Raw genomic sequence first — 27,951 nt, 5'->3', positions numbered from 1 at the left:
GAGTGTGAAAAGGGATGCAAAATGTGTTTTATTTTTAGGTTAAAAAAAAAGAAAAGTCAGTTGAGATTCTTAGGAAAACTAAGACCATGTGAAGCATATATCATAGTTTAAAGCAGTTCCTTGCTCCTGCCACCTTCTTTTCTCTGATCCCTTTAAAAACTCAATGAGTTTCTCATTAGTTGAGAAACTCAAGCTGGGATTGAGGCACATTTCCAAACCAGCAGTTCCTGATGTACTGGCTTGGTTTTGGAGGATACAAACAATTCTTCTGTCTCACTGCAAACTACTACTACATCTTATACTATCTCAAACTACTACTCAGAATAACTTCTGTTAAAATTGACTCTGAATAACTTCTGTTAGATATTTACAGATCACATATGGCACACACAAGTGGCTTTAACCTAAGAGATTTGCATAGCAACTTTAAAAACATGGTGAAGGAAGATAAAGCAGTTGAAAAAAAATAAACCCAACATTAACCAGCTAAAAGGGAGGCAAGACAGGAAAAGAAAGAGTGCATGCGAGAGAGACAGAGAGAAAGGGTTAACTATTTGTGCTATGGAATGGCCTTGAAATGAGTGAGGAGCTGGCTGTATAGTACATCATGATATTGAAAAGGGGAAAAGAGATCCTTTCTGGAAAATATTTTGATCTCAAATGACTTTCCTTGGAGGTGGCATATGAGTGAAATCAAAGTATCTCCATTCTGTGGGGAACAACAGAAACTCAGATTGCAACAGAACTAATTGATAAACAAGCCCCAAGGGCTGGAGATTCTAGTTGGCTGCATTAATTTGGCATATGGTTATTTTGATTCAACTCCTCCCCTTTTTCTCACTCTTATAATTATGCTGTAAATAAGCACAGGAGAGGAAGACATAAAACACTATTAGCACTAGATAATGGTCCTTGAAGGAAGAATTTCATAAACCATTATGCTATCCAGTTTGCTAACTTATTATCTCTCCAAATCACAGAGGGCTGACTCTCTCTCCTAGTCTTTCTTTTAAGTCAGCCTCCTTGGCTATTTAAGGAAATCTACCCATAGAAGTTGAAATCCCTGAACGCTCATAGGAATAAGTGTTCTGACTCCTCTGCCTCAGATAGACAAAGAGCTAATTTGTTCCTTTTAAAAATTTAATTATGAATCTTTTCCAAGAGACCCCATAATTGAACTTATCCAACTTACTCATTTGCAATGAGGCAGTGGTGTAAAGCAAAAGGTAATACTCATCATGACTTGGCAGTTGAAATCATTTCCCTCCCAAATCTGGAAGAAATGATTTGAACTTTTCTCTTTTTTAGTTCAATATACCTTGACACTTATTGAAAAGGTCTTTATAAATCCCTGCCTTGGGAAGAATGGGGCCAACCTGAAAGACGAGTGGTTGGGATAAGGATGTCTTTGTGTGTGTGGGCCTAGGGCCCTTGCTATTCTGAAAGCCACACTTTATTTCACTGAGGAGGAAGTACACTTCAAATTAGAAGAGAAGATTATAGCTTTCTTCAAATCAATGTGTTGCCCTAGTTCTAGAATTCAGAGAATTTTTTAACATCACTACAATCCCTCTCAGGGAAAAATGAAAATGAGGGTATTTCATTATTTTAAATAAATGCTTGACTTCCTTTACAGTGATGGATATTGCGTCTTGACTGCCTTATATAAGACACATTTTTAAAGCTAGGCAGAGCAATCACTTATTTAATCATTAGAGCCTAGAAGCCTGGCAATGTGACTGGGCTTCGGGTGGGGCTTCTCCACTGGGAAAGGAAATGCCAGTATTTTTTATTAGAAATGTGGAAGAGGATGAGAGGAAAGACATCCTACTAATATAAACAGCAGCTGGGAGAATTTAAAAATGATGAACTATGTGATAACAAAAAGAGTATTCATTTGGCCCGTTATTTTGGGGGAGGCTGATATTAATGGATATTCTTAGAAACCAGAAAGCTGCTAGTGTATTCACTATCTAACATTTACAAAGTCTAGGGAGGTATTTCTCAGCTCACCACAGAGAGGTGGTATTATTTTAGATCACATTTCAAATAATAATATTAGTGCTTTGCAGTGACTGATAACGCATGGAACAGACTTGGCGATTTTTCTTTTCTTTTGTTTTGTAACTCAATTGTTCCTTTATGTAATATCGATTTATTGGAATCCAAAATAGACAAAAATAATTTTATGTAGCTGCTGTCAGTGGAAATTGTTTTGTAGGCAGTCAGCCTTACGGCATTGGAAGACCCAGATTCAAGTTCTAGATTTTGAATCATCAACTCTGAAGCCTGTGCAACTCTATGCCTTTGTTTCCTCATCTATAAAATGAGAATGATAATGTCTGGCCAGACTTTGCCGGTAAGAATCACTGTAAAGATCAAATGAGATAATGCATTTGAAAATACTGTGTAAGCCAAATGGTGCTACATGAACACAAAGTATTATCATTACTAATGTAAATATGATAAATAAAGACAAATTCAGAGAGGATTGCCTGTAAGATGTTTCATAAGGAATGATCAGTCAATGCATCTTGACTAATTGGTGCAAAAGCAGGTTTTTGTTTTTTCAACTTCGCTCTTGCTCAAAAGAAAAAAAAACTTGGCACCTCCCGTTGACTGTTTTCATAAGAAGCTTTCAATTTTACTCGACAGAGCCTATATAAAAAAGTCTTGCACTTCTGTTAAAAAATGGGGAGGATATATACAAGTTAGAGGAAATGTCATTATGACTATTGTCATTACTAGCACTAATGCGACATAGAATTATGCTTTTCTCAAATATAACTTTAGGATATTAAAAATCTACCAGATATTTAAATAGCCTTTTGAATAATATTTACATAGCCATAATTAACATTCTGTGTATACGAAAATAGCCTGAAATGGCTATACCATGATTATTTTACAGAGGTTTAAGACAAAGCCACCATAAAATATAACTTTGTGATTTTGTGATTTTTTTTTTCTTCATAGGCTTGTCAAGGTTGTAATGAAACTTAATCTGAAGTGTAATCTTGCCAAGAGAATCATCATTTAATCACTTAATAGAGGGACTTACCAATTTTCAGCACTAGAATCAGATTTATAAATTGTTCTAGAAATGCACCCAAAGGAATGCCTGGGTGACAATGACAGATAGTTTTATTTGGCAGAGTAGCTTTTTAACCAAGCCTTTTTGTTCCTGAAATCTGTGGTTATGTGTACAATTTTCCTAAATTAGTACTTACTGGCCAATCAGATGAAAATGCTGTGCTTTGTTTTGTTCCCTTGCTCAGTCATTTATGTTGGCTCTCCACGGTCCTCCCGGCTGCCAATCTCCAGCATTGCTTGGATTCACAAGCTACTCACCAAACATTTGCTCAGCTTCACTCTTGCCGGATACCATTTTATGCTTGAGATTTCTATTTCTAGGCATTCTCCTCTTTTACAGTTTCCTTTTGGCTAATGATTCTTATTTCCCCTATGGCTAGAAACTCAGCGTGCCAGTTTTCATCCTACTGGTGCCTTGAACTCTTCGCCACAGTCTACTCACATTGCTCTTGAAACTCTTTCAGGCTATACTGGACTCTTCTCATTCGGACTCTGTGAAGAGGGATTACAATCTTAATCTCTCCCAAGGCCTTTGCTTTTCAAAGCAAAGGAAATCCTGTTCCTTTATCACTTCTCTATGCTCTCTTCCCCACTGCATCAATTCCCATTACTATCCATCATCTGTATTTTTACTCTTCAGCCTTAAAATATTCTGGGGTTAAGGTCTCATAATCAAAGAAACTTGAAGGTAAGTTGGTCTCCTGGACAAAGCACAGGGTTGTCAGTCGACAGAAACCTGGTGGTAGCTCTGCTATAAAACCGTAAAACCTCTTTGGAAATGTTTTCTCCTTAAAAATATCTCTTAGTTTCAAAATTGCATTAATCCTTATGGATCAGAAATTCTGTCACTAGTACATGCTTTCTCAGTCCCCTTAATGAAGGAGTTGTTTATATTCTGTGTTTTTAGTCTCTCCATTTCCATTGGCTCCTGTTTTGTCTCTAGAAGTGCTTGTCTTCCTTTGCTTAGAAAAATAACAAGAACAGCAAAATCTTCCCTTGACCCTGGCATCACTGCCAATTACTGTCATGCTTTCCTCCTAGGTTTCATAGCCAGGGGTCTTAACTGGGTACTCTCTCCTGCTTTTTCCCATTTCTTTACCTATTTAACTCCTACAGTAGATCAACATGGCACTTGATGCTATTCTCAATAAAGCATGCAACTTTCCCAGTCCAAGCTTTTCTAGTCTCAGTTGCTTTGGACACACTGAGTCACTCTCTTCTTTCACTCCCGCTTTGGATTCCTTCCGACTGCACCCTCATGTCCCTCTGCTCACTTTGCTGGTGGCCCTATGTGTTTGTTTCTCTTCACACCTCCTCAGCCTGCTTTTTGCAGCTTCTAAACCAGTGCTCAGCCCTCCTTCCAGTCTCATCAGCATGGAGTACTCACGCTCTTGAGAATAAGACTTCTGCTACTGACTCTCCAACTATGTTCACCAGAAAGGTGGATCAGAGACCAATGCACTTTACAGCCCTGCACATTTTCAGCACTGCTTTCTTTCTCTCTTAAATGGTGCAAATGTGAGTTTATACCAGAGGAAGGAGAAATTTGGTTTCCTTCTGCTTTTTGCTCTTGTTTTTCTTAAATAGGAAACATGTTTTAGAACATGAATGTTTTGAGTTAAATTTCTTGGACTGGGATGTTTGTATCATAGATAAACTTAGTAGGCATATAGGACAAGTTTTGCTAATGACAACAAAAGGTCAAAAAACAATTCTGTAGTTTTTGTTCACCGACATAGATGTGAGTTTTATTTTTCTTTATATTTTAGATGTCAGCTTGTTTCTGAAATTGTTAAAATGTTGTAAAGTCCCATTCAAAGGATGTTTTCACTTGGCCCTTTAGAGATGACTTTCCATGAAATTCTGAGGCTATTTTTTTTTTGTTTTTTTGTTTAAAGACTATTAAAGAAATGACATTTTAATAGTCATTTCTTCAGTAAATTCTGAACAGATGGTATAGATATTTTTTCTAAGAAATTCCAAGCTATTTGCTTTCCCTTTCCCTTCATACATAATTTGAAAGTCCATCAGACAGTTTGAAAGTTTGGTAGAAGTAGAATTTAGAGAAGGTCTCTAAGTATGACTGGAAACGGGTCAGTTGTGAAAGGAAATAGTCCTTGTTTTAAACACATGAAACCATACATACTATCAGAAATCAAAGGAAAACTATCTCACTTGCCATTATCTGTATACTCAAAAGGTAACCATTTTCATAGCTGAATGGATTACTAGAGCACATATTTTTAAAGACTTGTTAAATCAATGTTATGTCATTTAGTAATTATTTCTTATAAAGTAATGTTAAACAGGAATTTCTATCTAATCAATACCTTCTATATGTGACACTCTATAAAGTGCTTTATAAGCAATGTATACAATCTCACTAATAATTACTTCTACTAAGAAGTAGGCATGGTTCCCATTTTACAGAAGAGAAAACTGAGGCCCAGAGAGATTAAGCAACTTGCCCCAGCTTTATATAGCTAATGAGTGATTTAACCTGGATTTGAACACTAGTCTATCAAACTGTAATGTGTAGGTCTATACACCGTATTCTGCATGTCACTTTTTACATGGTTGTCAGAGTCAAATTTATTTTCTTATTTCCTTTAATTATCCATGAATTAATGTGAGAGGTAGGGAAAACGTACTCAAGCTGCTGTGCATTTCACCTCGGCTTAAGGGTTCATCTAGCTCTGAGCTTCTCAGTTTCAAAATGTAGGTGTGCTAGTATTTTTAAATGAAAACTGGACAGAGGATGAAGAATTCATCCACATTCACTGGGCTACTTCTTTAACAATATTAAGATATCTACAAAGTCAAACCAGTAATGACACTTGCAGTTCATGCAATTCCAAGTTAAAAGGCAACAGTTGGCTGGGCGCGGTGGCTCATGCCTGTAATCCCAGCACTTTGGGAGGCTGAGGCAGGCGAATCATGAGGTCAGGAGATTGAGAGCATCCTGGCTAATATGATGAAACCCCGTCTCTACTAAAAATACAAAAAAATTAGCCAGGTGTGGTGGTGGGTGCCTGTAGTCCCAGCTACTCAGGAGGCTGAGGCAGAGAAGGGAGAACCTGGGAGGCAGAGCTTGTGGTGAGCCAAGATCGCACCACTGCACTCCAGCCTGGGCAACAGAGTGAGACTCTTGTCTCAAAAAAAAAAAAAAAAAAAAAAAAGAGGCAACAGTTGCTTTTAAGGTATATTTGTATTAAGCTCTGAGAGCCAGGTGAGCTGCTCATCTCTACTACAATGAGGCACTCATTTTATCTTGGGAAGAACCTAAGAGATGGCATCAGAAGGCTCTGCCCCTTACTAGTGATGTGACTATGGTCAATAAATTCTCCACTTATGGCAGATTTGGCAGTTTAGCCAACTTATCTCCTGTTTCAATTCCCCCTTAGCTTTTCTTCCTGGAAATGGGCCAGTTGTAAAAGAAACTGACATCCATAATGAAGTCTCCCAGGCTTCTTTACAACTAGGATAAAGGGAAATGACCTAGTTTTCACCCATCGGATACCTCTGGGCGAGACATAGATGGAGAAGGGAGCAGCATGAGATGTTTTCTGGTTATTTGGATGCTCCAGAAAACACATGGAGTGACTAAGGTCCCCGATTCTACTGAAGCAGCTATGATAGAATTTGTAGCCTCCAAATGTAAACATTACAGTTGTGAGTAAAGGTAATAGAAGCAATAATGTGTCCACTAAAACAACTCCAAAGAATTATCAGGTACTTTTTTGGCTGCATTGTTCATGGCCATGTCATTCTGGCTGGTTAGTTAATAAACACAGGTCAAGTCCTTCAAGAGATTCCATGAGCTCCTTGACAATTTTTGATAAGTCCCTTTCTCCTTAGCCTGGTTGAGTAGATTCCCTTGTTTACAACCCTTAGCCACACACCATTGTCTCTATTTCTTTAAGTATAAAATGAGATGAAGATAATTTAATTTACAGGCTGGCTGTGAGGTAAATCATAAACTTTAGTATGGCACAGAGTTTAATTTTGGCTATTATTAATTGCTGGTCATTTTGGCATTGTCCAAGAGAAATATCAACCACCATAAACTAAATCAATCAATCCCTACTGTGCTCATTCTGGAAAATGCTACTTAGAATTGCCCATGTGAGAAGCAGCACTTTGAATTGAAGATTATATCTGAAAACCCTATTTTCTCTTTTCATATGGTCTAAAAATGGCATGTGTCTTTTGACTGGATGTCACATGACCCTCTTGTGAGCTTGTCCTGGATGACAACTGATTATCTCTCTCAGGGAACTGAAAACCACAGAATCTTCATTTTAAAGTAGGCCACCATAAATGTACTCTCAAAAATTGCTGAGAATTTATTTGGTTCATTTATTGTGATGTGTTAATTTTTATTTATAATTACATGTGCCAACATACATGTGCCTGTTGGTGAGTCTGGAGACACGCTGACAACTTACTATTCTCTTTCCACTTTTTGGTACTGAAAACCACTATGCTTTTGTTTGCATTTATTAATTCATCATATTTGATAATCCCACTATTAACATTTATTAACATTATAATAAATATACAAATGAAAATGCAAATTTCCTACCATTTAGGAGCTTGAAGTTATACTAAGTATAATCTATGTGGGAAAAAATAAGGAATCATGAACAGTACCACTTGTATGATACTACAATTGAAATAGTTAATTATTGATAAGGATAATTGTGTTAGATTCTTAGAAGAGACAATATTTGACTTGGTTCTCAAAAAAATAAGTAGAGAAGTCTCAATAGGAGAAAAATCGATTGTGAGGGAGAGACATTCAATGGTAAGGTAAGAATATTTGCTAAGACATAAAAATGTTAAATTATTTGATTTATTTCCAGAGTAGAGAGCTGTCTAGTATGAGAGAATGCTGGATTCATGGTAGAATAAAGTTGAAATTGAGAATGTGAAGGGAGGTTTTGATCATCTGAATTTTTTTCCTTCACCATACCTACATCATTGTTTCCTTCAGTAATCCTTTGTAGCTTTACAATTGATTGCATTTTAGGTTGATTGTTTCCTTACATCAAATGGGAAAATAATAGGTTAATTTTTCAACTGCTTTGAACTGTGACTCTTTGATAAACTTTAACCTCTGTAAGGGCAAAGATTTAATGTGGTTTTTATCATTATTTTTGTCACTCTCATTACTATTTCTATCTTTATCATATTTGCCTTAGCATACTAGCACAGTGCAAGAAACATTGTTGAAGAAGAAATAATTAGAGTAAATGGCTTCCAGATAGCCCAAAACAGTAATTCATCATCCAGTATTAACTTCAACAAGAGTCCTTTGCTGAGATATCATAGAAAAGTGGACTATATTCTAGAGTAAGTATTTATGTGATGTGCTGGAAAGGTGTATCAAAAGATGTTTTATATTCATATTTTGAGTATATAGTATCTTTTCCTATGCCTAGCCCTTTTCACTGTGCCATTCAAGGCAAATTTCTGCCTCTGATTTAATTCTTGAACTCACATAACTTCATTATGTTTCTAGATTAAAAATAAATTTTCCAATAAAATAAAAGTTCCTGTGTTTAGGAAAATAATCCTAGTGGAAGATGATAAGCACGTGTGCACACATGCACACATACACACACACACATACACACACACACACACACACCATCATGAATAAAAGAGACACTTGGGAAACCTAATACAAAATCTGAATCTTTTCTGTGATGAATATTTTTCAAAGTTTTTCACAGGTTGTCAACTGTCAAATCCTTGAATTATTCTTTCCTAAATGTCTTTCTGAGCTGATTTTTAATAAATTTCTGATTTGCTGTTGTGGTAGGTCATTTCTGATTATATCCATCTTGTCCAGTAAGAGCAGTAATGTGTAAATTGCGTCTCTAAGGAGTGATAAAGTGATGCAAATGGTGCTTTTCACCTTGGGTGACCATAGCCACAGTCATTATTTGCAATAGCTGCTGTGCTGTGTTCTTCTCTGAAATCTCCTAACAAGATGCTTTACCTCATGTCACACCCAAGCTGCTGATAAGAATATATACATTGAAAAGTTTGAAGACAACATAACTTCACTGCCAAAATTGCCCTTCCAGGAAGTTATCAGCAGAGCTATTGGTAAGTTGGTTTTAATATGCTTGAAAATTCTTTGCATAGGCTATTCACTGCCAGATTGAAGAGAATAAATTGCATTTCTGGGTAATAGGAGTGGGGCGAAGAATAACCCTCCAGCAACTGGAAAGTTTTCAAAGCATGATGCACAACAGCAATAATGTGCTCCGTGTCTCCCCAGGCACATGTCAGTCTCAGAAGACTAGTAGAGAAGTGCCAATGCTTCTGGGTCCCTGAGGAACTCTAGGGAATGGTTCCTGGAACAATTGTCAGAAATTATCAGGATTATTATTTATCTTCTACTTGGGCTGGAGAGCTAAGCACATAAATAAATGCTCAGTAGAAGTAACACAGAAGATTTTCTAAGTGCTTCCTTATAGCCAGAGTGTATTCCAATATTCTTATTAGTTTGGGTAGTGAGGTGCTAATGGGTAGAAACAATGAGTTAAACAATGTTCATCGATTTATTTATTGAAAGACTGCTTAGAGTCTTTAATATGATCCATTCCTTTGAGAAACTCAAGACGGAGACATAACACGGCTCACAGATTTTTGTTTTTACTCACAGCTTCTTGAGAAGACAGTTTGGGGTGTCATGCCCTAGTGGACAGTTAGGATGTTCTGTGACTTCCTTTTTGGAATTGTAAATACTATCATCACTTTTGTGTTATTGTGTTTTTTGCTTTTTAAACAAGAGATCTAATAAAATGTGGGGCTGGTTACCACCTTTTGGTTTGCCTTATGGGGTAAACATAATCATATGTATATTTTTTTAATTCTTGTAAATTTAGTAGCTTATTATTCTTGATTTTTTAAATGTCTCTCTGACAGTGTCTTTGACGACTTTACTGCCTTTGAGAAAGCTTTTGTTTTAGTATTACGAAAATGATGCACGCTCAAAAACAGAAAATCTAAAGGATAAAAACAAAAAGAAGAAAATAAAAATCACTCATAATCCTATCAAGTACATATAGGCACTATTGACAAGTAGATGTAGATATTTGCTTTTTTTGTATCTTATATATTTTCATTTATTTATTTTTTGTATTTATTTATTTATTATTTTTCCATAAGTTATTGGAGTACAGGTGGTATTTGGATACATGAGTAAGTTCTTTAGTGGTGATTTGTGAGATTTTGGTGGACCCATCACCCAAGCAATATACACTACACCATATTTGTAGTCTTTTATCCCTCGGCCCCCTCCCACTCTTCCCCCCAAGTCCCCAAAGTCCATTGTATCATTCTTATGCCTTTACATCCTTATAACTTAGCTCCCACATATCAGTGAACACATACGATCTTTGGTTTTCCATTCCTGAGTTATTTCCCTTAGAATAATAGTCTCCAATATCACAATTTCTTTATCCATTCCTTGATTGATGGGCATTTGGGTTGGTTCCACGATCTTTGCAATTGTGAAATGTGCTGCTATAAACATGCATGTACAAATACCTTTTTCATACAATGACTTCTTTTCTTCTGGGTAGATAACCAGTAATGGGATTGCTGGATCAAATGGTAGTTCTACTTTTAGTTCTTTAAGGAATCTCCACTCTGTTTTCCATAGTGGCTGTACTAGTTTACATTCCCACCAGCAGTGTAGAAGTGTTCCCTGATCACGGCATCCATGCCAACATCTACTGTTTTTTGATTATGGCCATTTTTGCAGGGGTAAGGTGGTACGACATTGTGGTTCTGATTTGCATTTCCCTGATCATTAGTGATGTTGAGCATTTTTTCATGTTTGTTGGCCATTTGGATACTTTCTTTTGAGAACTGTCTATGCATGTCCTTAGCCCACTTTTTGTGGGATTGTTTGATTTTTTCTTACTGATTTGTTTGAGTTTGTCGTAGATTCTGGATATTAGTCCTTTGTCAGATGTATAGATTGTGAAGATTTTCTCCCACCCTGTGGGTTGTCAGTTTACTCTGCTGACTGTTCTTTTTGCTGTGCAAAAGCTCTTTAGTTTAATTAGGTCCCAGTGATTTATCTTTGCTTTTATTTAATTTGCTTTTGGGTTCTTGGTCATGAAATCCTTGCCTAAGTCAATGTCTAGAAGAGTTTTTCCAATGTTATCTTCTAGAATTTTTATAGTTTCAGGTCTTAGGTTTAAGTCCTTAATTCATCTTGAGCTGATTTTTGTATAAGGTGAGAGATGAGTATCCAGTTTCGTTCTCCTACATGTGGTTTGCCAATTATCCCAGCACCATTTGTTGAAAAGGGAGTCCTTTCCTCACTTCATGTTTTTGTTTGCTTTGTTGAAGATCAGTTGGCTGTAAGTATTTGGGTGTATTTCTGGGTTCTCTATTCTGTTTATTGGTCTCTGTGCCTATTTTTATACTAGCACCATGCTGTTTTGGTAACTATGGCCTTATAGTATTGTTTGAAATCAGGTTATGTGATGCCTCCAGATTTGTTCTTTTTGCTTAGTCTTGCTTTGGCTATGCGGGCTCATCTTTTGTTGCATATGAATTTTAGAATTGATTTTTTCTAATTCTGTGAAGAACGATGGTGGTATTTTGATGGGGATTGTGTTGAATTTGTAGATTGCTTTTATCAGTATGGTCATTTTCACAATATTGATTCTACCCATCCATGATCATAGGATGTGTTTTCGTTTGTTTGTGTTGTCTGTGATTTCTTTCAGCAGGGTTTCATAGTTTTCCTTCTAGAGGTCTTTTGACTCCTTGGTTAGGTATATTCCCAAGTATTTTATTTTATTATTTTTGCAGCTATTGTAAAGGGGTTGAGTTCTTGATTTGATTCTCCACTTGGTTGCTGTTGGTGTATGGAAGAGCTACTGATTCATGTACATTAATCTTGTATCCAGAATCTTTGCTGAATTCTTTCATCAGTTCCAGGAGCTTTCTGGAGGAGTCTTTAGGGTTTTCAAGGTAAACAATATATCATCAGCAAATAATGACAGTTTGACTTCCTCTTTACCAATTTGGATGTCCTTTATTTCTTTCTCTTGTCTGGCTAGGACTTCCAGTACTATGTTGAAGAGGAGTGGTAAGAGTGGGCATCCTTGTCTTGTTCCAGTTCTCAGAGGGAATGCTTTCAACTTTTCCCCATTCAGTATTATGTTGGCAGTGGGTTTGTCATAGGTGGCTTTTATTACATTGAGGTATGTCCCTTATATACTGATTTTGCTGAGAGTTTTAATCATAAAGAGATGCTGGATTTTGTCAAATGCTTTTTCTGCATCTATTGAGATCATCATGTGAATTTTGTTTTTAATTCTGTCCATGTGGTGTTATCACATTTATTGACTTGCATATGTTAAACCATTCCTGCATCCCTGGTATGAAACCTACTTGATCATGGTGGATTACCTTTTTTGATATGTTGTTGGATTTGGTTAGCTTGTATTTTGTTAAGGATTTTAGAATCTATGTTCATCAAGGATATAGGTCTGTAGTTTTCTTTTTTGGGTTATGTCCTTTCCCGGTTTGGGTATTAGGGTGATGCTGGCTTCGTAGAATGAATTAGGGAGGGTTCCTTCTGTCTGTATCTTGTGCAATAGTGTCAAAAGGATTGGTGCCAATTCTACTTTGAATGTCTGGTAAAATTCTGCGGAGAATCTATTTGGTCCTGGACTTCTTTTTTATTGGCAATATTTAAATTACCATTTTAATTTCGCTGCTTGTTATTGGTCTGTTCAGGGTATCTAATTCTTCCTGATTTAAACTAGGAGGGTTGTATTTTTCCAGGAATTTATCCATCTCTTCTAGGTTTTCTAGTTTATGTGTGCAAAGGTGTTCATAGTAACCTTGAATGATCTTTTGTATTTCGGTGGTGTCAGTTGTAATATCTCCTGTTTCATTTCTTAGTGAGGTTATTTGGATTTTCTCTCTTCTTTTCTTGGTTAATCTTGTTAATGGTCTATCAATTTTATATTTTGAAAGAACCATTTTTTTTGTTTCACTTATTTTTTGTCTTTTCTTTGTTTGTTTCAATTTCACTTAGTTCTGCTCTGGTCTTGGTTATTTCCTTTCTTCTGATGGGTTTGGGTTTGGTTTGTTCTTGTTTCTCTAGTTCCTTGAGGTGTGACCTCAGAATGTCAGTTTGTGCTCTTTCAGTCTTTTTGATATATAGACGTTTAGGGCTATGAACTTTCCTCTTAGCGCCGTTTTTGCTGTATTCCAGAGGTTTTGGTAGGTTGTATCATTATTGTCGTTCAGTTTAAAGAATTTTTAAATTTCTTTTTTGATTTCATTTTTGACCCAGTGCTCGTTCAGAAGCAGGTTATTTAATTTCCATGTATTTGCATAGTTTTGAAGGTTCCTTTTGGAGTTAATTTCCAGTTTTATTCCTCTGTGGTCTGAGAGAGTGCTCGATATAATTTCAGCTGTCTTAAATTTATTGAGGCTCATTGTATGGTCTATCATATGATCTATCTTGGAGAAAGTTCCCTGCGCCATTGAATAGAATGTGTATTCTGTGGTTGTTGGATGAAATGTTCTGTTTTTGTTCCAGGGTATAGTTTAAATCCATTGTTTCTTTTCGACTTTCTGTCTTGATGACCTGTCTAGTGCTGTCAGTGGAGTATTGAAATCCCCCATGATTATTGTGTTGCTGTCTATCTCATTTCTTAGGTATACTAGTAATTGTTTTATAAATTTGGGATCTCCAGTGATAGGTGCATATATGTTTAGGACTGTGATATTTTCCTGTTGGACAAGGCCTTTTACCATTATATATTGTCTCTCTTTGTCTCTTTTAACTGCTGTTGCTTTAATGTTTGTTTTGTCTGATGTAAGAATAGCTAGTTCTGCTCATTTTTGGTGTCCATTTGCATGAAATGCCTTTTTCCACCCCTTTACTTTAAGTTTATGTGAGTCCGTATGTGTTAGGTGAGTCTCCTGAAGATACCAGATAGTTGGTTGGTGAGTTCTTATCCATTGTGTGGTTCTGTATCTTTTAAGTGGAGGATTTAGGCCATTCACATTCAATGTTAGTATTGAAATGTGAGGCACCATTGCATTTATTGTGCTCTTTGTTGCCTGTGTACTTTGCTTTTTGTTTTTGCTTTTCAAATTATATTTTTGTTTTATAGGTTCTGTGTGATTTATGGTTTAAAAAGGTTCTGTTTTGATGTGTTTACAGGATTGGTTTCAAGATATAGAACTTCTTTTAGCAGTTCTCATAGTGGTGGCTTGGTAGTGGTGAGTTCTCTCAGCATTTGTTTGTCTGAAAAAGACTGTATCTTTCCTTCATATATGATGCTTAGTTTCACTGGATACAAAATCCTTGCGTGATGATTGTTTCATTTAAGGAGGCTGAAGATAGGGTCCCAATCCCTTCTAGCTTATAGGGTTTCTGCTGAGAAATCTGCTGTTATTCTGATAGGTTTTCCTTTATAGGTTACCTGGTGCTTCTCACATTTCTTAACATTCTTTCCTTTGTCTTAACTTTAGATAACCTGATGACAATGTGTCTAGGTGATGATCTTTCTGCAATGAATTTCCCAGGAGTTCTTTGTGCTTCTTGTATTTGGGTGTCTAAGTCTCTAGCAAGGTGGGGAAGTTTTCTTCAATTATTCTCCCAAATATGTTTTCCAAGCTTTTAGAATTCTCTTCTTCCTCAGGAACACCGATTATTCTTAGGGTTGGTCATTTAACATAATCCCAGACTTCCTGGAGACTTTGTTCATATTTTCTTATTCTTTTTTCTTTGACTTTGTTGGACTGGGTTAATTCAACGACCTTGTCTTCGAGCTCTGAATTTTTCTTCTACTTGTTCAGTTCTATTGGTTACACTTTCCAGAGCATTTTGCATTTCTATAATTGTGTCAATGTTTCCTGAATTTTTGATTGTTTTCTCTTTAAGCTATATATTTCCTTGAATAATTCTCCCTTCACTTTTATTGTTTTTTGATTTTCTTGCATTGAGCTTTGCCTTTCTCTGGTGCCTCCCTAGTTAACCTCCTGAATTCTTTTTCAGGTAAATCACAGATTTCTTCTTCGTTTGGATCCATTGCGGGTGAACTAGTGTGATTTTGGTGGTGGTGGTGTGGGGTGTTACAGAGCCTTGTTTTGTCATATTACCAGGATTACTTTTCTGGTTCCTTCTCATTTGGGAAGGCTCTGTCAGAGGGAAGATCTAGGGCTGAAGGCTGTTGTTCAGATTCTTTTGTCCCACAGGATGTTCCCTTGATGTAGTACTCCCCACTTTTCCTATGCATGTGGCTTCCTGTGAGCCAAAATGCAGTGGGTGTTGTCTATTTTCTGGGTCTAGCCACCCAGTAAATCTACCTGACTCCAGGCTGGTACTGGGTGTTGTCTGCACAGGGTCCTGTGATATGAATCGTCTATGGGTCTTCCAGACGTGGATACCAGCACCTGTTCTGGTGGAGGTGGTTGGGGGGTGCAATGGACTCTGTGATGGTTCTTAGCTTTGGTGGTTTAATGCTCTATTTTTGTAGCTGGTTGGACTCCTGCCAGCAGGTGGCGCTTTCCAGAGAGCATCAGCTGTGGTAGTATGGAGAGGAACTGGTGCTGGCCGGGACCTAGAACTCCCAGATTATATGCTCTTCGTCTTCAGCTACCAGGGCGGGTAGGCAAGGAGCACCAGGTGGGGACAGGGCGAGGCGTGTCTGAACTCAGACTCTCCTTGGGCAGGTATTACTGTGGCTGCTGTGGGGGATGGGGGTGAGATTCTCAGGTCATTGGAGTTGTGTATCTAGGAGGATTATGGCTGTCTCTGCTGAGTCACGCAGGTTGTCAGGGAAGTGGGGCAAAGCCAGCAGTCAAAGGCTTCGCCCAGCTCCTGTGCAAACCAAAGGGCCAGTCACACTCCCACTGTGCCCCCCAACAGCCTCCAGTCTGTTTCCAGGCAGAGGGCAAGCCAGGCTTGAAAACCTGCCCCAGGCTACCTGCCTCCCAGCTGGGAAAGAACAGGGCTTGGTTCTTCTCCTGCCTGTGGAGTGTGCACACTGGATTTGCGCCTTCCCCTGAGTTCTGGCCAAGAGGTTTCTTGCCCCATTCAAATTGGTACACAGTTCAGCTAGAGATTTCTTTCTTTCTGTGGACTTTTACCCCCTGCTCCTCTGGCTGCCCTCTCGATGGATCCTCATGGTGCCCAGCAGGAATGGCCTGTTTGGGGACCCAGCGAGCTCCCAAGGCCTTTCTGCTCCTTCCTCTACACCTGTATTTCACCAGTCTCTCTAAATTGACTCTGATCCAGGTAAGGTCTGAAACAGACCTTTAGTTTGTCCAGTAGAGGTGTGTGTTTGGGAGAGGAGGGTCTCCCTTTCACACTACCACAGTTGGGGCACTCATAGTACTTGAGGTGTCTCCCGGGTCCTGCAGGAGCAGTCCGCTTCCTTCAGAGGGTCTGTGGGTCCTCTTGGTATTTCTGGTTTGTTCTTGCAGTTGATCTGGAGCTAAAATTCATAATGCGAGCCTCTGCATGCTGCTCTGTGTGGAGCTGCAGTCTAGTCCTGCCTCCTGTCCACCATGATGATCCTCACCTCCTCTCATATATTTTCATTTATTAATATGGGATCATGTAGTCTGCAGATTTTCATGTGCTTTTCCCCCACTTAGCAAGCATCATCAACCCTTTTGCATTTGACTATGTACTCTGGTGCCATTCATTTTCAATGACTGCCATATTCCAATCATGTAAGCATCTCTCCACTGTTACTAGATATTTAGTCTAATAGGCTTCCTATTCTTCCCACATTTACTCTGTTAGCATTCTCAGAGAATCCAGAGGTATGAATATTGGGACATATGACATCGTTCTTGGTTCTATAAAGCCTTGTCCTAGAAACTTCACATGACTCAGTTGTGGTGTCAGATAACAAAGGTACTAACAATGATTTGCTGTCTGGAGTACTCAAATCATACTCATAGTGCCACTGAAAGTCATAACTTCCCAACCTGACTCATCATTCTGCAACTACAACTTTTTCCCAGGCCACTAATATTTCAGAGGAACAATACAGGCAATTGAAATCTGCAATTTATGGGTCAAGAACACAGAACAGCACTAAGTCAACCCTGCTGATGTTAGGATGACAAGAGTATGCAATCTGGGGTCTTTAGGGTGGCAGCATAAGACAGTACCATGTTTGGTTTGAAGTCTTACAGGTTATTTATTTCAAAGCTTGTCCTGGAATGACAAAGACACATCACTTCTATCCTAGGTAGTGTCTCCAGCACTATAGCAGCAGTTATTAGGAGGCTGAAATCAGCAATCCTGGTAGTCTGTCTGATTAGCCAATAGAATAATGATTTGACCTGACTGCCAAGCACTGAGGATTCCTACCTAGGGTTCACCACAGCGCTCCTTCTGGGCATCTGGTCAAGTGTGGCATGATGGAGTCTGGCAGGCTGGATTTCCCTGGTCTAAATGGAGCTCTATTCCAGGTATGTCATCTTGATTTCCTTTCATCTTACTTTCCCGAATTGTGAAGTATCTTGAAATAATCTTTCATATAAAGGCAGTCAAATTAGACTAAAAATATATCAGCTTTCCCTAAGTGTCAAATATTTATGAAAATTTATAGCTACAAACTTTTATTTTTTACTTATCAGGATTTTTAATTTTGTCAGTAATTTTGAAGACCATTTGTTAAGGGACTTATTCCAGGAGGCAGTATTGTGAATTGCTAAAACTACAGACCATGTGGTCAGGCATCCTGGGATCAAATTCTGCCATTTACTAGCTGTATCACTGCTCTGCAATCATTTCTTCAGTTTCAACACGGGAAAAGTGTGCCTATTTCAGGTTCATGAAAATGAAAGACATAAATGTCAGAAAGGCACTTAATACCAGCCTTGGCACATAATAGTGTTTAATACATATTATTATTATTGATTCAGGGTCTGTTGTGCAGGCTGGAATACAGTGGCGTGATCACTACTCACTGCAACCTCCACCTCCTGGGCTCAAGTAATCCTTCCACCTCAGCCTTCCAAGCAGTTGGGACTACAGGTGTGTGCCACCACAACTAGCTAATTTTGTATTTTTTTGTAGAGATGGAGTTTTGTCATGTTGCCCAGGCTGGTTTCAAATTCCTGAGCTCAAGCGATCCTCCTGCCTCAGCCTCTCAAAGTGCTGGGATTACGGGTGTGAGCCACTGCGCCCAGCCAAATATTATTATTATTAATTTTAACATTTAAAGAAGATTATACATACAGTTAAATATTTAATACAACTTATTAGCAATCTAGGTGCTGTTATTACAATTGTCTCTACTAAGTGCAGGTGCTCCTGTCCTCTAAGGAGTTGAAGTCTAAACAGTAGTCACTTATGATTTATTTCAGTATACATTCTACAGAAACTGATGAAATAATGACATAGAAGTAAGTATGAAATGTGAACATGCATTGCTCAGCTTGAACAGATGTGGGAAAGAATTGCCGGAGTCAAAAGGCAATTGCAGTGGAGTTTTACTTGGCCACGCAGCAGCATGGGTAACTGAAAGTTTGTGGTTGCTACTTCCCTCTAGGATTTTAAATTCAGGCTCAAATCTAAAGAACTGGAGAGACCTCATGTGTTTCTATTTTGCTTTGTTTTGACCATTGGCTTTTATTGTCTGGAAGATATGATAAAATATGATAAAATAGGTCCCTACCATAATAAGTGAAAAGTAACTTTTGTAATAATATGTGTCTTTATATAGCCCAGTTCAGGGAATACATTTTAATTCATTTGGTCTTTTTTCAGCTTCGTTAATATTTATGCCAAACCACATTCTAACAAAGTGCTTAAAAACCTGGATGAAGTCAAGTTATTAGGTACTGGTGTTGAAGCAAATAACAAGCAAAAAAATTTATTATTTTAAAGGAAGCACATTATTGTATGAAAAGTTACTTAAACATATTAGTCTTTCTATCATTATTTCCCGTGGTTAACCTTATTTTCCCCTTTCCCTGAAATAGTCACTTGGCAAATACAGAGTCTGAAAAGCTATATTCACTATAACCATTCCGATTTCTAGTATCTTGGTCTGGGCATTTTACTTTCCTAATTAGGAGCATGGTTCAGTGGCTTCTGGCTAGAAAAAACCAGCCTGGAACGTCCTTCTCACTCTCTTAGGAGAAGGGGGAGGCTGGAAGGGGCCTTCTATCCTCATTAGGTGGTTGATATATTTCATTTGTATATTTCACAGATGCTGCTCAGGCAAGTGTGGCCATATCATTGCAGCCAGGTTTGCTAATTGGGGAATGTGAAGGAGTATACATATAATCTCAGTATCTCTAGAGAATTTGTGAAATAGGAGGTTTAATCCCATTGTCTTTATTGGCCCAAAGGCATAGAAAGGCACCAACCCGAATTTTGGGTCTCCATTTAGACCCTGAGGTGGTCACAATGATTAAATGTCAGATGTGAGGAACCAGAAAGTCGACCTCCCTGTTGTAAGGCTGAGCCTGTTGTGCTCACCTGTATTGAGCTCTAACACCGTGGAGCAGGAGGTGGCCCTTGAATGGCTTTTCAAAAAAACTTTTCAAGGAGGTTATGACTATCACATAGGCATGTCTATCAAGTTGTCATTCTCAGTGAAATTAATGACAAGGTGTAAGAGGCAGAGTTTCTTAGCTTGCATAAAAATGTCAGCCCTCTCCTTGGGCACAGTGTTTGCATCAGAGGATCTCAACATATTTATGAGTGTAATTAGTTTAGAAACTTTTTTTTTTTTGAGATGGAGTTTTGCTTTATTGCCTAGTCTAGAGTGCAGCGTTGCAATCTCGGCTCATTGCAACCTCCACCTCCTCGGTTCAAGCAATTCTTCTGCTTCAGCCTCCTGAGTAGCTGGGATTACAGGTGTGCGGCACTGCACCCTGCCAATTTTTGTATTTTTAGTGGAGATGGGGTTTCACCATATTGGCCAGGCTGGTCTCAAACTCCTGACCTCAGGTGATCAGCCTGCCTTGGCCTCCCAAAGTGCTGGATTACAGGCGTGAGCCACCGTGCCCGGCCTAGAAACTTTATTACTATATCTTATGGGGAGAACATTTGTAGAAAGTCTAACGATTTGTAACCAAAATAAAAGAACCTGCAGAATCTAACCTAGAACTGAAGTCGCTATTAGGAGACTTGTCATCATCTGGAAAAGAGACCACAATGGCTTTCAAGGACGGACAAGCCAGGATAAACCAATCTTTCTCCATCTTCTCATTTTATGACCTTACAAAGGATGCACAATAAGGGAACCGTTATTCAGACACTGCTGGCTTTTTATAAGGAAAAACCTAGGTTCCATTTGGGTGCTATTTATTATTAACTTCAAGCTTAAATTTTCTACTGTAGGCACAGGTGTTTATACAGAAGACTGTTACATGTACCCAGTCTTCATGATACAAAGTGGAAGCTTCTTTTAATCTGAGTATAAAGACATGATGACCCACAGGAACACCACAGCTCTGATCTCATTCTGTTTGTTTTTGAGCTCTGCCCTTTGTTAAAGACAATTTTTGAAATACAGACCAGCACACCCTATTTTGTGCAGCAAAGTTCCTTTTTTAGATAATAATCTACTCTGCAATAGAGTTCTACTCCTCACTGATACAGAAATCCAACATTGAGCTTGTTGATTTTTTAATCAAAAATTCTGATTTTGTCCTTACACCTCAAATTTCAGTGTTGGAAGTAGTCTTAGAAATAATTTAGGATAATTATCTACTCTAGGGGTAAATAGCACCTTAGATACAGATGTATCTTAGGAATTACAGCAGGAGTTTCCAGTATTTCCTTTGGGACTTTGTACTCAGATCTGATCATATTTACTTAAAGATGTCATTTTTCCATGGATAGAATAGCTATTTGTATAGTTTTAGTACGTATCTTCCAGTTTTATTTTGGGACTTGGTCCAATCAATTATCTTTTTATAGTACTTATGTTTAGATAGATAGGTAACTTTCAGTTTTCCTTTCTCCAGGTTAAGACACACCCATTTCAATGGTGGGAGAAAAGAATTTACATCACGCATAGTTTTTCTGTTATTGCCCAGTGTCATTTTTCAATGAGCAAATCAGGAAATAGCTATCTTGGGGAGTGATTTTCATCTGATTCGTTATCACTGAAACGTCTTTGGAATCTTTCCAAATCGTAAGGAATTGAATTTCCCTGAAATACTCACTGTATGACCTGCAATAATCCCTAGTGCCTCTATTTTTGTTTTTGTTACATTAATTTCCTAGCCTGTGAGTTTCATATTCATAACCTCTGCAGGAGATACTGCCATCTGCCATATAGCTAAGCCTCCGAGCTGTGGGCTTGGAAGAATCTATATTTATTTCAAGGACAAAGAAGCCAAGGAGGGAAGGGGGACATGTTTATTTTCACTTTTCCCAGACCACAGTGGGAGTGAACCTAAACTCTGGCAGGGAGACGGCATTAGGTGCCAAACTGCCATGGTCATTTGCATAATGTGTAATCTAAGGTGTTGATCATCTCTGATAAACAGGCATGTTCAGTGAGGTGAGGAGAAATTTCGCATTGCCCGTCTGCCTGTCCCTTAAGAAACCAATCACACTGCTCTCCATCAACTCTGCAGAGCAGAAACCTTTTTGCTCCATTGAACTTGCTTCCCATTTCTACTTAGCAAACTGACTAATGGCCCTGGCTCGTTCCCTGCTGTCATCTCTAATGCTGCCGGGTGCAGCCGCTCCTCCCCCAAAGGAAGGAACCTGTGTTCAGGTAATGGATTGGTTTGGGCTGCATTTTTACTTTACGTTGCTTTGTAAATTGAACTACTGCACTGCACTACCCCTACTTGCCTCTATATAGAACTTTTGAAGATCGTGAAGGAACATGTTTGTTAGGAAAGCACTTTGCTGTTAAAAATCTAACCATTTTATGTCAATGCAATTGCATAGTAACTCATTTTTAATAGAGTATTTGTTGAGGGTGGGTGTTCAGCATAAAATTTTGGTTTTAGAAACTGGACATATATTTGTTTGCATAGTTATGTAAATGCCTTTGCTTTAACAAGTGAGTCCTCATATTTAATTGAAAGTCCTCATATTAACTGTTTAGTGAAATTTGTATTTTTAAGTATACGGTGGTTAAAAGTGAGATTCTCATAACTTTGGATTTTGCTGCATTGACTTACCTTGTCCCCATTCCCATTGTACAGTAATGGTGTCATTTTGCTGGGGGATCGACAGTGGGAAGTTTCTACACCTCTTCTGGCATGTGTTTATATGGTAATTACAACTTTTGATAACAATACTACTCTTGCTAATAATGCGTAGTACCTTGGTGTCAGAAACTATTTTCTGTAATTCTCAAGTTATCATCCTTAATTTTAGAAATAATGAAACCGAAGCCCAGAGTATTTAGAGACTTCTAATTCCATTTGGCGAAATCACATGAAATTGTCATTAACGTAGCTTAAAAATGGTTGAACATCAGCAGCTCTCTATGGCCTTCAGGAGAGCCAGGATTCAAACTAGTGTCAGCCACAATCTATAGTCAGCCTTCCTTCCACGGTGCCATGCTGCTGCTTTATTTATTTATATTTTGTCTTATTTCAAGAATCTCGCCTTGTATACATTACACACTCAATATAATATATAGCTACTGTCTGTCGACTGGCTTTTTAGAAGGGAGTTTGGAGGGTGCCACAGATTTGTGTTTTATAACCATTTAGCGAACTATTCGGTCTCAGGTTTTACCACTGTAAATCTAGGTGATTATAAAGGACTATTAGACACTGTCTGTTGAGTCATTATTTTCTCTCCTCTCTACATATGCTGCAGTTTTCCAAAGTCCAAATAGCTGTCACCAGTGATGGGCTCTTCCTGAGACAGGTAAAATCTTGCATCTCCGATCTCTCTTCCTCATTTATATTTCTCTGTGTTTTCTCCAACCAGTGAGGCTCAAAAATGTCACAGATTTCATGAGATGACTGAGAAAGCACTTAGTAATCCACCTTTAAAGCGTCTCTCCTATCTCTTTCTCCCTCTCTTCATATCTCCTTTCCACATTCTCATTTCTTCCCGCTGCACCACTTTCTCTCTTCTGAAGATAAAACTCTAATTTTTTGGCCACAAGTGTTTACCTCAAATTCTTATTTTGGCCATTTTTAAGAAGATACCTGCCCATTTTGAAATAACCCAGGTGGTTTTAATATTGAGTATGTCCCAAAGATATGAATTTTGAGAGCAAACCAATGACTACACAATTTAAAGTGTGATTACATAGTAATTACTCAATTTGCTTGTGAACACTGAATCCTCTCCACGGGTTCCAGACAGATGTCACAGCAGATGCACCACGTATAAAGGAGAATTTCCATTAACTGCAGTCATAGTTGGGCTTATAACTAACTATGGGAGTGCTGAATTAAATTGTTAATAAAGGGCACTGTTGAGAACTATTAGAAAGTATGATTCAGACAGGAGAGGGACAGCAGTTGTTAAGAATGGGAAGGTTCCCGTGATGAATTTCAAAGAGTTGATGAATACTTGGCTTTGGGGCTATGTGACAGTTATTGATAGTAATAACTGGATTTTGTGGAGAACATGGTGGCATACAAATTTATTTCTACTTACACTATGATTATCACCAGAATCCAGGAGGTAGACACAAATGTCCGGAGGCTCAGAGGCTCACCCATGTTCTTATAACTGGTGTGCAGTGGAGTCCAAACCCATGGCAAGGCTGCCTTGCCATTCAAGCCACTTCTCCTAGCATCACATCATGCTGCTTCTTCCTGGGAAAGGTCAGTTCAGTCAACCAATCAATTAGACTGTGCACGTGTTTTTAATGAAACTGACTTGTTGACTCGCTCATTTAAAATCATAGTGATTGAATCAGCTGTTTGTGAAAACGCAGGTTAAGGAAGCGCTTGCTTATTTTTACATCAAACTTTTTGGTAGTATATATTTTCAAACGGCTACAGTTTGAAATCAATTCTTTGGCAACAGAGGAAACAGCTGAACATGCAGCAGTCTTTTCAACTAAATTCATATACATCCAGGATAATCAACACTGGTAGCATCATCTTCAAATAGGCAGCACATGGGCCCGTATTGATATTGACAGTTCAAAATTGTGGACAAGTCTGAAGTAAATTAATGTACAAACTTTTCAGGTGAAAGCCTGAAAGCATTGCAATGAAGGCTGGGAAACATTTGCACGTCTCCTTGATTTTCTAACCAAATTTTTTTTTTTTAAAAGTATGAATGAATGCCTACCCTGCCCCCGTTCCCGCTTAGTATCTTTCCTCATCTAAATGACAATGGTATGTTTGCCGCACAGCCTGCCCACTACTGACCCCTGTTCCCAGGTCTGTGAAAAGACCTGGTCTTAGTGAGGTTTGTCATTAGGAAGCTGCTCAAGTGTTGAGGACTGCAGTGAACTCACTTCTGCTCAGTCCTTGAAGACATTTCTCTGGGGCATGACTTCCAGACTCTGGTAGGGATTGGTGATCAGACAGAGAGAAATGATGCAGTGGTCAACAGGACTTTCACACGAATGTCAATGCTTGGTGAGGAAAAAACTGCTTTTAATATTCCTGAGTGGTTCTTCTTCATAAAGAACATCCGTGCCTTTTCGACATTTCTTTTGCCTTTTCCTCTCCTCCCAAAAGACTTTGTGGTTACTTGCAGTCAGCCCCTTGTCCTGGCCTTTCCATTTTCTCCTCAGAAGGACCACCACTCCATTTCATTTACCTATGTGGGCTTTGCACCCCTCCTTGGAGCACTCGCCCTCCTATGGCTTCTCTTTCTCTCAAACTTCCCCCCATTCTCCCGTGCATCTCAGAGGACTGTTCTCCCAGATCATCTCACCCTGCCCAGCAGGAAGCCATAGCTCACATCTCAGCCAAGGGGAGGGGTGGATATGACGCCAGTGGAGAAGGATATCAACAAAGGAGGAGAGAAGGAAAGGCATCAACTGAGACTTTTCAAGAGTGGGGAAGAGACATGAGAGGCCTCTGGAGCCTGAAAAATGAAACTCAGAAGTGGGGCAAGACTTGGTCCCCTTTCTGTCCTGCGCCAGCTTTATTTATCATACTTTAGATATCTATTATTTTTTCTTTCTTCTTTTTTTTTTCCCCTTGAGACGGAATCTCGCATTGTCACCTGGGCTGGAGTGTAATGGCATGATCTTGGCTCCCTGTAACCTCCGCCTCCCAGATTCAAGCAATTCTCCTGCCTCAGCCTCCTGAGTAGCTGGGATTACAGGCGCCTGCCACCAGGCCCAGCTAATTTGTTGTATTTTTAGTAGAGATGAGGTTTCACTATGTTGGCCAGGCTGGTCTCGAACTCCTGACCTCATGATCCACCTACCTCGGCCTCCCAAAGTGCTGGGATTACAGGTGTGAGCCACTGCACCTGGCCTAGATATCTATTTTTATTAGAAATAATTTTTGAAAAATGTCTGATATAGTGAGTAGGACAATATAGACAATCAGTAAGAGATAGTTATTAATGTATTGCTTTGTAAGACCCAAGTAACTCAAATCAGTATAGGACAGTTCGGTTCAAACCATGAAGCAAAAAGTTAGTTTTGATAAAAGCAAGACTGTACTTTTGGTAAAAGTTTCTCTCTGTTATAGTACACAGATTGTGGCAGTCAGTTGTGAGGGATGGCAAGACAACTTATGATGATAGTCACCAAGTACTGAAATTTGAGTTTGATAATTTTAGAGACAGGACAGTGTTAATGTCAAGACACATTTCAGTCCCATACACATATTACTCCTGGAAATTTTCTGTAACCTCTATAGGGTCCTGTTTCCCAATCTGCAAAATGAAGATCCTACAGAACAAAGCACACAGGGTTGGTTGTTCCTGGCTTAAATGGGATCATATATGCAAAGCTCATGGCACAGTGCTTAGCATAGAGTAAGTACTCAGTAAAGGCTGTCCATTATTAGGATTGGGATTTTTTAAAAAGAGAGCACATTCAGGTTTGTCTTTGTGAAGATATCAGTTTTACGCATTTGCCTTCTGATTTACTTTCCTGAGAGACAAAGAAAGGGACATGGTTTAAGCGTGCCTGTTGGGAATGTAGGAGCCATGAGAAATTCATCTCTTACGCAGGAAAAATGTCAGAAACCACACACTGGTAGGTTTCCCATCCACCCTATCACCTCTGCCAATCATATTTCTGACTATGTCACATTCCCACAGAACAGTTTCCATGAAGTGGTGTTTATTAATTCATTCGGCAGTTCATCACAGGTTAGACTTCTTTCACTTGAGCTTGAGAGCAATTTTGTGCTATTAGGAAAGATGTGAGAAGTCATTTATGGGATGGTAGGTAGACTCCATTGGTGACAAGGGATTTGTTGACCGTTTCACTTTATAGGGCGTTTTCCAAATTCTGGGACTAGATGGTGTATGCTAATTCATTTGACTAACAACTGCAGAGCATCCACTTCTTTTAGGCCCAGGAATAGGTGCCAGGGAATCAAAGGTACATTACACAGCATCACAGTCTGGTAAGAAACGTGAGGCCTTACACACAGCTGAATAAATATTTGTTGAGGCAACTGGGAAATAAACCCTTACTTAATTCTGTGTGTTCTTAGAGAGCTTAGAGCAACCTACCCTAAGCGGGCAGAGGAGGGGGTGGGATGCGATGGTTGTGACAGGTTTGTTGCCTGTCTCTGCTGTGCTTCAGAGCTCTCTGTGCTGACCTTCTAGCAATCTCTCTAGGGCTCAGTGAAGCCCTCTCAGAAATAACTGTTACAAAGTCCCAGAAAAGCACACTGGGATGTGGCCAATCCCAAACCCAACAAACCACTCTTGGTGCCTTTTTAAGTTTGTAAACCCAGGAATTGTGTCATGCTCTGGTTTCCATTCCAGTTTGTTCAGCGGCTGAAGCACAGTTTGCGAAGGACTGTGGATATAGAGCATCCAAGGCCATAAGCAAACACGCTGTCAGAAAGTGCACTCTGAGCAGCAGCCACGCACTGAGCGGGGACTGCCGGAGAGGGAAAGGGTGGGGTGGGCGCTATCTGCAGAAAACAGGCCTGACTCCCTGCTCCTTAGCTCACTACTGCCCGTAGCGAGAGCTGCCTGGCTTCATCTTGCACGTTCAGTCTCACCTAGGTGCCAGTCTAGACCAATGCAGTTGCCTAGTTAGGGAGAATTTAGGGGGCCCAAGGGCAGTAACACAGTGGCAAGGATCTCATCATATTTCCAACTGAGCGTGTGCTCAGCCTTCAGGAGCTGAGCCAACTACATTTTGTTTTGTTCTTTGTGACTAAATAGGCCACCTTGTACCCTGCTTACCGTGACTGGCACCTGTCTTGTTCTTTGTACCCCACCCTTTGGAGCCTTGTTTCTTTAACAGGCAGGTGAATCTTTAAGCACTGACTTGAAGAGCAGTTCTGAGCAGTAAATGAAATAGCTTGTGAGGCATCTGGCACACAGAATATGTGCCATTTGTGCTGGTGTCTGAGTCTTGACCTTTGTACATTCTGTCCCCCTGGTGTTCTTGGAGCCTGGAGTTCTGCCTCTGAACAGGAAGCATGATTGTTTTGGTGTCGAGGACATTTGGTAGAGTACAGTGGAAAAATATGTGATTTATTTACCAATACTGTCATCCTTGGTATCTGATGGGGATTGATTCCAAGACTCCACCGTACAAAATCAGCAGATGCTTAAGTTCCTTATATAACACGGTGCAGGATTTGCATATAACCTACATGCATTCTCCTGTGTGCTTTAAACCATCTCTAGATTACTTATAATACCTAATACAATGTAAATGTTATGTAAATAATTGTTATGCTGCATTTTTAAATTTATATTATCTTTTATTGTTG

At 39.0% G+C, this 27,951-nt stretch overlaps 1 protein-coding gene and 1 long non-coding RNA gene across 7 annotated transcripts in view; one reads left to right on the top strand and one right to left on the bottom strand.

Annotated features, from left to right (window-relative positions):
* B3GALT1 (beta-1,3-galactosyltransferase 1) overlaps nucleotides 1-27,951 on the bottom strand; it is a 554,365-nt gene that overhangs the window by 9,046 nt on the left and 517,368 nt on the right. Inside the window, exon 6 of one of the 6 annotated variants that reach the window (XM_073019780.1) lies at nucleotides 23,723-23,883. The exons of 4 other annotated variants lie outside the window; for them this stretch is intronic. The gene's annotated coding sequence lies outside the window, so the exon portion shown is untranslated. Of the gene's footprint in view, nucleotides 1-3,245; nucleotides 3,586-23,722; nucleotides 23,884-27,951 lie in introns of those variants that run through there. One more of the 6 variants, XR_012094209.1, reaches the window with a different exon arrangement.
* Nucleotides 1-27,951, top strand: part of LOC140712577 (uncharacterized) — a 79,784-nt gene that overhangs the window by 37,753 nt on the left and 14,080 nt on the right. The window lies entirely within an intron of this gene.

Source organism: Chlorocebus sabaeus, chromosome 10 (genome assembly GCF_047675955.1).
Source record: "Chlorocebus sabaeus isolate Y175 chromosome 10, mChlSab1.0.hap1, whole genome shotgun sequence".
Classification (NCBI taxonomy): Eukaryota; Metazoa; Chordata; class Mammalia; order Primates; family Cercopithecidae; genus Chlorocebus; species Chlorocebus sabaeus.
Note: the sequence above shows the minus strand (reverse complement) of the source record. Positions and strands in the feature narration are given on the sequence as shown.